At 36.3% G+C, this 9,707-nt stretch overlaps 1 pseudogene; it reads right to left on the bottom strand.

The window, feature by feature from the left end:
- Positions 1-350: 350 nt before the first annotated feature.
- LOC113313119 lies at positions 351-7,560 on the bottom strand (annotated as a pseudogene).
- Positions 7,561-9,707: the final 2,147 nt, after the last annotated feature.

The following is a 9,707-nucleotide window of genomic DNA, read 5'->3' as shown; positions in this document are numbered from 1 at the left end:
AGATTCATCAAATATAATTGGAATGGTATACCATAAGTCTAAAATAGCAAAACAGTAGAGCAGATCATGAGCAGCAATCTTCAGATCAGATTTGCATCGAGGGGAGATGTTAGAGCCAAAGGTCAAAAGGGTTTCGTTCAATAATTTCCACAAGAAACTCTGTACTTTTGATGGACACGCCGAGTCCAAAAGAATTTAGTTGATGGTGGGAGTTTTCGATGCGCTCGATTTAAGGTGCTAGTCAGGTAACTGCGTCCACATGCTGAAGTGTACTGCCCGGACGATAACTGTTTATCTTCTTCTTTTATGGTTTGATCCATCAGGTGGTGTTTACCAGAGAAGACGGAGAGTACTACTGCTAATAATATTACTAAAAACATACTAGAGACTGAAATATAGATGTAATACGAGCTACGGACTCAAACTAGATTACACTAATAATAAAAGGACAGCAAACTACTATGAAATTAAAGTAGAATAAAAAGGGGCTGAGAATATAGGATAAAGATAACACAAAAATGGAACCTGTCAGACGGCCCAAAAGCACAATGATTAAGCTCTGTTATAAATCTTTGAAGAGATCTAATCCATGGGATCTCAAGATGATGATGCTGCTGAGAAAAATGCTGATATTTTGATGTTGTTGTTGCGGATTTTGCTGATGAACAGGATTGCTTCATCTCCTATGCGTAGCGAAAACAAGACAAGTGCCTAGAGAAAGGAAGTTGTTGCTGAGGTTGAAGCATGCTTGAAGTGTTGTCACTATTACTGTCTTGCAAAAAATCCACATAGTTCTCAAAGTTCTCCCTTGCCCGTCTAGCAGATAAATGGAGAAAATGTCAGACGAAAATCTCTAATAATACGAATTCCCATAAAATTTCATTCCACAAGATTTTTGAATGGAGCATCAAAAGGTGATCTGCAGCTTCCCTTAACCGAGTTAAAAACTTAGGATGTCAATGACCTGTACTAGTTGTAAAAGACTAATTCCACATTGTAAGATCATAACCTCTCAATAAGTACTGTCTCATCAAAACTTTGTCTTGTTACTCACAACACTATCAAGGCAGTCTCTCCAAACATTTAACTAGATTCACGGTGGAGAACACAAACTAAAAAGCTTCACCCAAATTCAGATTGAGATGAAGAAACCACCAACTTTCTAAAACCAAGGCACAACCAAATAAATTAAATGCCTTCCAGAGTTAATCTTAAAGAACACAAATAGGAAAGAAACTACACCACCATTCTAAAGGAGCAAAAGAAACTACACCACAATAAACAAACACAACAACTTCAGGTCGCAGGAAGCAATCACAGAAAACAAAAGACCACCGAATGAAGCTTGGCGATTGGGAAGATTATAAGTATGAGCAGGGGTTATATGGATGAGAAACATCAGATAGAAAACAGCTACTAGGACATGGAAGATACAAAACAGCTTCACAGATGAAAGACTTGAACTGAAAGGGGTTTGATTTTGAAGGTCTCATATCGTGGTAATGGTAATAGAAAACTTCAATAAACATACAGCAATCCAGGAGATTTAGCCGAGAATGGGCGATGATAAACTTAGGGTTTGGAATGAAAAAAGGGGTGAAATCTTAATATCTGTATCTAATCTGCTGAAAGAATGAAAAATTAACCTAAGATTTATACTATTACTGCTCAGATCTATTTAGATCCTTGAAGATCCAAACAATAGACACAGTATACCTAACTGGAAAGATAGCAATGTTGATAGCTTCACTTAGCTACCTCATTTAAGTAACCATAATACTACTAAATACCGCCATTGCATTCCAGTTATTGCTGCAAGTTTCTAATGAATAAAGACTTAGTAGAATTTTCAGCAATATATAAATTGAAGTCCTTTTCTACGCTAAATTGAGATCTACTACGGATTCATGGATAACAAGCTGCATGCGTAAAAACCTTGAAGAGAACCACAACAGCTATCATCTACCACAAATTTGGTCAAACTGTTGCTGAGGTTGTGGGTTGCAGCTTTACATGAGGGAGACTTATCATGTGGTACAAAAAGATTTGGAATGCACGGGTACAAACCCATCATAGGTAAAACACTACACCTAGGCCCAAACGCACATGGCTGAGGTGGGAGTCAGTGTTATTCGTGGTGGTGGTGGGTGCTTACATGGGTCCTAACAACTGTTGCATCAAGTCCCATTTTACGGATTTTTCGTGGTTGCATATTTACGATAGAAACAAAAGAAGAAAAGATGAATATGAGATGCTGCATGGACAAAAAAGATGCTGATACATGAATAAAGCTTGGGAAAAGGATAGATTGATGAAATCATGAAAAAGCATCTAGTTTAGAAAAAGAAATGTAAAAACTTGGTCAGAATCTCATAAAATCCAATATAACAGTAAAAAACAATTGCATGTGACAAGAATGTGGACCATGAAATGTACAAACTGCATAAATCATCACCGCAAAGTCAACAGTGTTATTTTATACGGTGCCCATTGGAATTTACAAGATAAAACTTGTTTGAATCTTACCTGTGTAAGCAGCGGTAATTGAAAGATGTAGACTATGTAAGATGCCTGGAACTTATATACATTCTGTCACCTGAACCTGGATCTTCAGCCTTCCAGGCTGTTTATGTCAGAAAATTCATCAAGTGAGTCTGATTTCAGCTTTTCCAATATCAATTTTTCTTGTTTAGCATCTATTGTGCATTTTATCAAGGGTTCAACAAAGAAACTTTACTGAAGGAATGTTTATACTTCTTAATTGTAATACTACACATATTATAGATCGATATATAAGACTCGGAGTTGCTAGGATACATTCTTGGTCTGGATTTTCAGCAAAATTAGAATGCAGTACATTGCCAACGCAGTCCACTATAGCTGAGGTTGCCATGGATGACTCGATGCGCAGAATCGCAGCTATAGCATCAAGCCGAGTGACCTCATTTCTGAACATGAGTATTGCATGCGCTGAGAAAACAAAATGTGTCACATCTGGAAAAACTCAAAATTGGTGTACTACGCATGCTTCAAGCAATTTACAATTACCTTGGGCTAGTTGTATTAAACTTTCAAGCATACGCACGGTGGTCCTTGCTGCACAGTAAAAAAATCTCCATTAAGATGAATAATGAATATTAATTATGACTTGTTTCAATCCAACCCTAACTCCACTTGTGACTAATCAGCACAGGGTGACCGCTGAGCCTCTGAGCATTATTACCAGTATGGATGACGGTAACCCTTGTTCCTGCCTTGCTTTCATATGAAAAAATGGTAAAGGTAGCCAGGCTTGGGTCTAAGAAACCTAACTTAAAACAAGAGTGAGTCAAGGGTTGAGCTTTTCTGCCCACTGAACTTACACAGGCTCAACTTAGCATGACTCGTCAGTAGGTCTATACTCAAAGGGGTCATATTTTTATAATGACCATGAAAATGAGAATAAGGCTTCAACTCTTTTGCAGCAAATGTATTTGCCATAGGTACATTTAAAATAGCTTTCGGGAATCAGCAAACCTGCATTCTCTGTTGCTGTTCTTCGCTGAAGTTGATAATAACTTGAGATAATACTTTCAGCTTCCTTTGTTAAAACAGGTTTGAAGTGTCCTTTTAGATAATGAATGTACCTGCGTCAAATAGAAGCTAGTAAGTACTGATTTCACAAACAATTTAACCAATCCAGATGCCATTAGCATAGTAATGCTGAGTAATTCTCAACAGGATATGAAAAATTTTCTTTAACTCTTTTAGGATAGTTTTCTGTCTTTTAGTATCTCTGAAGTGGGAACTCTGACAAAATATGCTATGTATGGTTTACATACATGATGGTAGTATGCAGTATACCTTGCAAACATTGCCCGTCAAAGGTTGATTTGAAATCAACTTAAAAAATTATGCCCATTCAATCGTGCACTCCAACCAATTCATTAACGGAAAGATTATTTCAGAAAGGGTTGCTTTATTGGGAGGATGTCCTATACCAACCCTAGACTATAAATAAGCAAGTGCATGGTACCTAAATCAGCACTGGATCATTCCCCATGAGGGCCCACACGAATTGGGATCTTTTAGAGCTTTTTACCTGAGGATTACCTTTAAAATAATTAAATAATAGATGCTTTCAAGGAGCTTTTACCTTCAAAGCATGGGTAATGGCCAGACAGTTGTTAAATCTTCATCACTCTTCCCTGTTTCTGATTCTCCTTGCTGCTTAGTTTCAGAAAATGATTGCAGTCTGGCTACTTCTCATACAGATTGTAGGAATCTCTTTGAATAATCAAATATAATAGCATATTTATCTCAGCTAAGAGGACATGGACTATATCAAATCTACTGAGCAAGGATCCAGAGAGTGTAGTATTGACAGATAAAGCTACACAATTGGTTGAGGAAAATGAAAATATAAAACGGAAATTGAACCTCAATCTGATAAATCATTTTAAGCTGCATCATAATCTAGACCTGGAAAAACTTCACCTTGTTTGTTCCTACATTGTCAACCCGAACAGGGTCAAGCTAATTTCTAGGTTAACTATATACCTCAGCAAATATTTAGTATTACTGCGTTAATAGCTAAGACTTGTGAGGGGAGATATAAGAAGAATAAAGTTCCCTTGTCCTTAAATCCCAAAAACAAATAAAAGGAAAACATCCGTCCTTAATTTAGTTACAACAGTAAGAATATCTGAATGGAAGGATACATTTAGTGGGATCATACTGCACTTTTGCATTTGTCGCACCAAATACAATAGTCCTGGTATTAAAAGTCTTAACAAGACCAGACTGAAAAGCAATTATGCATCATTATTTCAAGTTGAAGCACCTTCTCAAAACTAACACACTGACAAAGAGAACAAATATTTGTACCCAAAGCAAGATATTTGATCTTTGTAGTTGGTTTGATCGAACCAGACCCAGTTTCTACTGAATTTATTGACCTACCTTCCAAAGTATTCCCTTTATCATCTAGCATAACTGACCTACCAAATGGACTAAGTAGATCTAATCCACAGCCAAGGTTGGGTGAAGTAGGGGGGCATGGATAGGACTCATCTTAGGTCAGTTTCAAGATCCCTATGCCCGGCTGAAGCAATCAAAAGAAACACATTTGCTATATAAAAACTAAAGACATTACAGAAAGTACTCCACTAAGTGACTTGGAAGCGCAAGCATTCCAGTAGTAGAACCAGAATTTACCATATAGATTATCAGAGTACAAACCTTATTGGTTTTTTATTGAACTCACAGGAGTTACAACCCTCAAAATAATGGCATCATTGACTGCATCTAAACATAAATTGGTATAAAATACCTTTGCAACACTTATAGTCTGCTGTTCCATGGGTTCATGAATTGTTGCCCTGTCACATTCTCTCATGCTTCAACAGGAAGGGGGAAAAAACAGTTTTAGATGTATCAGTTACCAATATTAAGAACATAGTCATCAGTCAAACTTCAAATAATTCATTGTCGGATTAAAAATGATTATGGCACCTCTTACTAAAGAAGCCTATAATCATGTAATCCGATGGATAGCGGACTATACTCGGTGTGACGCAAACAAACAATTTCACAAACATAACTAAAAAAAGTAATGTTTTCTCAGTTACTCGACGCAAGGAATACCTTAGATGGCGAGCAAGATGTGCAAGAAGTTAAAAGCTCAATAGACAACCATTTAAGACGTAAGTTGAGTACCTATCAAATTCCATCATCTGCCAGGACAAGGGCGCCAGCCTCTAACATCCACTCTCCTGAAGATCATTTTGATATATGAGACACTTAGGTTAAGTACTCAAGAGCTCCAATGGAGCACATAAGAATTTCATCAACAATGAAAGAAGGGAACATTACCACATATATCTTTAAGTGTAAAAAGCTTGATATTTTATTTTGATGAAATACGCTAGCAATAAATCCCTATCACCATAAGTTAAAACGGTACCACTACGAGCAGTAAAATGTTCCTTGAAAAGATTGTGCAACCTTCCAAAGTTGCAGAAAAATCCTACATAATATGTATGTCTCTATTCTCTGAGGACATGTAACTATGATTTTCACATTCCAATCATATTCTAAAAAAAAAATTAAATTTTTTTTTTGTCTGATATGTTTCAGAATGAATCTAGTTTGGCTTTTAATTTTTTTGATCAATGGCTAATAACAGAAATAAGTTATGTTTGAAGCGATTATTTTAGATCCTATCCTTATAAGGTGAATGTGATGTCATTAATAGTTCACAAATAACAACAGAAGGATTGAGTTGCTGGATGGATATGAAGAATGGATTTGCTTGAGTACAGCTGAATTATTTAATGTAAATTAGGATATGTGCAAACTTATCAGGAGAACTCAACATATATTAACTCGAAATAATATGAAGCTAAAGTATTTAATAAATGACCAAAAGGTCAGTCAAAACCGACCTCCATCTTTCACTCCAGTGACAGTTAATCCAGCGCCAGTGCTTCCAATCCCGTAGTCATGACAGATCTATTGCTCAACTTAGCAGCAAACTTCATAAACTGAGACTTTTCAGTACCTGGGAGTTCATAATCGACGTGCATATTATCTTTCTTAATCCTACAAAATCCCATTATTAGCTACTTATACTATCTAAGCAACCTATCTGATCAGGAAATAAGAAGATGGAGTTGATTTCTGATGAGTCCCATTTCAACCATATGACAAACAAACCAAAGACGAGGTAAAACAATCCAAAATATTAACATTGTGGCAAGAATTTTTAACATAAGCCGATCAGAACAAACGTTCTGTCTAAGGGATGGCCCAAATCTAAGAGATGGATTTCCCAGTTTATCACATTTTGAAATTCTAGATGCAGCCTAATCTACTATCTGAGTCAGAGGTAAGATCTAGAAAAAGTCAAAAGATTGTACAGGTTTTAAAGTCATCAAGCTTTACACAAAATATAGGTCCCATAAAGACACAATACCTTAGAATCACAAAACGATGGAAGCCTAATAGAATTTCCAGTTTCAAATTCAGGTATAACCGCGAACCTAAACAACCATTCTCATTAATCCAACAAATGACGTATAACAAAACAAAAAACAGAAACATATCTAACAATCAAATAAATCTCAATCACCTGAATTTGCATTTCCGACATTCGTAATATCTTTCGCCTTCAATCATCTTAATAGATCCAGTCTTTGTAACAGTACCTTTAAGAGTGAGAAGCCTTCCCCTATGTTTCACTCTAATTTTTCCAATACTTGGACAAGCCTCTACAAAACTATTAAATCACCCAATTAATCAATTGAAACCTCGATAAAACGAGTAAATTAAGAGTTCGGAATAGTTACAGACTTCAAACCTGGATTCTCCAAAATACCATCGATATTAATCCGAACATGAATCAATTCCTTAACACTTCCTCGTCCCTTCACAAAAACAGACCCCTGAAATTAAAAAATAACAAAAGCAAACCTAAAATCCCTACATAATTGATCACACAAACACTAAATGATATAGATTAGAGAGTTAGGGTTTTGGAACCTGAGCTTGAGCAGCGCCGCGGTCAAATCTTGGTAGTATTCATTAGGTTCTGAGTGAATAATGTAAGATAGCTTGATATCGTAATCAATTAGCTCTGCAAAACTGACTCAAAGTAGAGAAATCCTTAAAACCCTAAACATTAGCAAAAATTTATAGAAAGAATTAGGGTTAGTGTTTTATTTTTCTTACTCGATGAGGATGGGGTAATGAAGTAAAGTATCTCGAGGAGAAATTTACAGAAATTATCAATATTTTCAGCTTCAGCTTCCATTTGGGGTTTTCTGAGTTTTGTTAGAAAGGGCGGGAAAATGAGATCAGTGTCGCCAAGGGTGTTTTTAGGGCGGCAACAGGATTATGCATGTTGGGCTGGGCAGCGGGGAAGGGGTATACTAGCCGATAGTAAATGTCTAAGTTATTACAGTATTTTTTAAAGAACAATTTTTTTGGTGGGGGACTACTTTGGGTGGATAGTGGAAGTAAATTTGGGTCATCTCTTATTCTAATTTTTTGTTAATACCAAAAAAAAACCTTGGTAATCAAATTAGAGTTAGTGTAATGGTTTCTTAGTGTTAGTGTAATAATTAGTTAGTGAGTAGTGACTTAATAATATGATAGGTTTATTAGAATCAAAATTATTGAGAGGAGGAGGAGGAGGAGGAGGAGAAGAAGAAGAGGGGTGAACCCAAAAAATCTTATTTTGAGTTTTGTAAATATGATTTGAGTGATTCATGTGATGATAGCTCCTCATCCGAATCTCCTAATATATTTGTCAATCTTCATAGAGATCCTGATATGAGTTATTTTTTAGATGATGAATGCATGCTTCCCCAAACTCAATGTGATGAACCAAATGATGGATTTTATCAACCACAACCAGAAGATGAAGTTATGGGTACTCAGGTATGGCTCAAATTTAGTTAATGTAGCTTGAATTGGGCAAAAAATTGGCAAAATCAGAAATTTCAGGAAGAAATTTCGGCTAGGTCAAAGTGGTCGGTTACCTGACTTGCCTTGCGACGTAACCGAACTGTTCAGTATGTACAGTTCGGTTACTTCATTCAGAAAACGCAGGTAACCGAACTCCATTTTGATGGAGGTTTTTTAGAGTTCGGTTATGTATTTCCAGAAAACGTTGTCGAACTATTTGTTACAGAGTATACAGATAATAGTTCGTCTAGATCGTATATGAGCTTAGGTAACCGAACTTATAAGGAGAACTTTAGTCAAGCTTAGTTCGGCAAGGTCGCAAAATATTTCTAGAGAAGAGATAACCGAACCCTCTGTTTGGCATGATCGATAAAATTGTTACATTGCCGAACTATTATCTGTGTTTTTTGTTTGTGGTTTCCATTGACGTTGTGCTATTTCTTGTAGGTTGCATGTGATACAATACCAATGAAAAATCAACCTTCCACAGTTGATATTTTATACGATGGCACATCCCATCACTACATGAATGATTTGGTATTCAAAAACCCGGTAGAGGCAAAGAGTCGGGCTAGACAACATGCACAAAAAGACATGTGCGTATTAGTTTTGAATGGGAGAGAAAGCAAAACACGGTTTGAAATGGTTTGCGAGAGAATAGGTGATCCCGATAAAAGCCACAAGAGGAAGGGTTATGTTTATACAGGAAAAACAAATAGGAAGAACAAAACTTTCTCAAAGAAGATTAAATGCCCCTTCAAGCTAGCATTTAATTACAACAAATATTTGGATGGATGGGTTCTCTACAGGGTTATGGAAGGTCGTCATAACCACCCTCGTCCAGAGCATCTTGAACTAATGGTTCGGTGACCTGGTCAAATTTCACAGGTTGCCGGACTAAGTGTTTGGTTACCTGGTCAAAAGTTTCAGGTCACCGAACTGAGTTTCGGTTGCCTGGTAATCTATTGCAGGTTGCCGAACTATATGTTCGGTTTTCAGCTTTGAATTTATGTCTAGACAAACTCTACCATGTAGCCTTTTCATTCAAGATAATTTTGCACGCTACTTATGAACCAGATATAAAATTGAAACACAAACCCAATTTAAACAAATATAAAAGTGTTATACATACCAAACTCCTAACTAATTGTTCAAAACACACAGAATCCATAACTAAGATGTTTTTTGAAACTACAACCAAATGAAAATAAAAGAAAATAAGGGATTCAAACACGACCACTACAACGAAGTTTTTTATT

The sequence above is a fragment of the Papaver somniferum genome, chromosome 9, assembly GCF_003573695.1.
Source record: "Papaver somniferum cultivar HN1 chromosome 9, ASM357369v1, whole genome shotgun sequence".
Taxonomy (NCBI): Eukaryota; Viridiplantae; Streptophyta; class Magnoliopsida; order Ranunculales; family Papaveraceae; genus Papaver; species Papaver somniferum.
The sequence above is the reverse complement of the archived record's forward strand: the minus strand, read 5'-3'. Positions and strand labels throughout refer to the sequence as shown.